Genomic DNA, 2626 nt, shown 5'->3' on the forward strand with positions numbered 1-2626 from the left:
TGCTGCTGCAAATTAGTGCCTCGCTCGCAACGACGCCCTCGCGAGGGCAGAGCTAATGAGGCCCTCGTTTGCTTACTCGATCGCTGGCTGCTCAGCGCATGCGCTCGTACTTAACGAGTGCTCGTTTGGAAACAGCCTCGCTTGTTGCTCGTGAGTTGCACAAGCTCAGAGAAAACCAACAGCGAGTGAGGGGCTAAAATGAGGCAAATCCGTACCCTGATTTTAATACTACTTAAAATAAAACGTGGTGACTTAAAACACATCATGGGTAGGCCTACTTTGCGAGCATATAACATGAGAAAACGTCGATGGCAAGAATCCGAATGTGACAAAAATGAACGCTTGGAGCGCAATAGAGTGAAAAATAAAACACAACGGCTTAAAGAAACTCAAGAATGTCGTGAAGAAAGGCTTTCAAAATTGCGGAGTTATGTTGAAAGAAAACTGAATCAGGAAAGATCATCGTTTATCCCAAATTCAGGAACGTCTTTCTAACGAGACAGCAGAGCAGCGCAAACAGCGCATGCTCGCAACTCGCGAACAGCTGTCTAATGAAACCCCTGAGCACCGCGAGCATTTATTCCTAATCGAACAACGTCTGTCTAATGAGACAACAGTACAGCGCGAACATTGTGTATCCCTTAATAAGAAACGTTTGTCTAATGAGACAGCAGTGCAGCGCGAACATCGTGCATCCCTTATTAAGAAACGTTTGTCTAATGAGACAGCAGTGCAGCGAGATCATCGTGTATCCTTAATTCAGAAACGTCTGTCCAATGAGACAGCAGTGCAGCGCGAACATCGTGTATCCCTTATTAAGAAATGTTTGTCTAATGAGATAGCAGTGCAGCGCAAACATCGTGTATCCCTTATTAAGAAACGTTTGTCTAATGAGACAGCAGTGCAGCGCAAACATCTTGTATCCCTTATTAAGAAACGTTTGTCTAGTGAGACAGCAGTGCAGCGCAAACATCGTGTATCCCTTATTCAGAAACGTATGTCTAATGAGAGCAGTGCAGCGCGAACATCGTGTATCCCTTATTAAGGAACATTTTTCTAATGACACAGCAGTGCAGCGTAAACATCGTGTATCCCTTATTCAGAACTTCTTTCCAATGAGACACCAGTTCAGCGCGAACACCGTGTATCCCTTATTCAGAAACGTCTTTCTAATGAGACAGCCATTCAGCGCAAACATCGTGTATCCCTTGTTCAGAAACGTCTTTCCCATGAAACAGCAGTGCAGCGCGAACATCGTGTATCCCTTATTAAAAAATGTTTGTCTAATGAGGCAGCAGTGCAACGCGAACATCGTTTATCCCTGATTCAGAAACGTCTGTCTAACGAGACAGCAGTGCCGCGCGAACATCGCTTATCTTCAGCCCGACGCCGATTTGCTCAAGTAATTTTTAATGAAAATGTTGAAGAAAGGGACATCAGGCTCAGAAATATGCGTGCACGCGACCAAAGAAGACTAACGAATATGGAAACGATTCAAGTCAGCGATAAACGTGTTTTCTGACGTAGCATGCCCTATTTGAAAAAAATGGTATACCCTCAGCAGCGCGTTACTACGCCGACCAAAACATGTTAGAATTTACTCCCTGCTGATTTACTGGCTTTAGAAAACATTCCCCCCTATTCTGGCTGTCGTAAGTCGTTCGCATCGACAGTCGTTCGCTGAATTATGTCGTAAATAAAAACATTAACGGCAGATTTTAACACGTTTTCAATAATTTTTCAATTCGAAGGGATAATAGGAATAAAAATTTGTAATGGATTATGTCACTGGTTGCCTCATAACGCCGATGAATATCTCAAACTTCGACGAACGACTGTCGTTTCGACAATGGGAATACGGTCACATGTACTCGATGTGCAACAAATATTAAGAAACGAAAAATTCCTGCTCAGGCATTTTGGAATAAAATGACGGTTTTTAAAAAGCGGACGGAAAATTTAAAAAAATGTTTGCTAAGGATTGTACCGTTTTTACAAATAATTCGTGTACAAAATCCGTACAGTCAAGATTGGTGAAAGGGACAAGTTGTTCCCTTCGCCAAAGATATTGTCGAGTTAGCTGAGCAACTTCCGCTTCAACCTCAACAAACTGGCTTAGTAATAATAACAGAAAACCTTGAAAATTTAGAACGTTCAAGAGAATTTCAGGTCGATATGGCAAAACTAAATGGAGCATTGCAATTGTAAATTAAAGAAATGCTTACGTGTAGCGTGTACACAAAATTTCTTGCACTAATTTACACTAATACTTACAAACTACAAATGTGCATATGGTATGCTAAATCAGCATATGTGTCATAGTTATTTTGGCAGTCGCACTGACAAACTGACGCTGACGATCTGTTAAGCTGATCGTCACGTGAGTTTGTCAGTGTGCCTGTCTTGAGTAATGCAATTGGCAAGGGTAAACTGAACTGTGCCTTTGAACGTTTGGTGTTGAACTCCTGCTGAGTTCATTATGACTTATGTGGGTCATGATGGCATTGACATCGTGTGCGGTCGATATTTGTAAATGCATTAGAGTGGTGTATTTACTGTACTACTACACCTTCCGCCTTAAAAAAAAATGGATCTATATAATTGCAGTCAATTCTATATATCCATT

This window comes from Rhagoletis pomonella, unplaced genomic scaffold (assembly GCF_013731165.1).
Source record: "Rhagoletis pomonella isolate Grant_MI unplaced genomic scaffold, Rhpom_1.0 Rhpom_scaffold_00003, whole genome shotgun sequence".
Classification (NCBI taxonomy): domain Eukaryota; kingdom Metazoa; phylum Arthropoda; class Insecta; order Diptera; family Tephritidae; genus Rhagoletis; species Rhagoletis pomonella.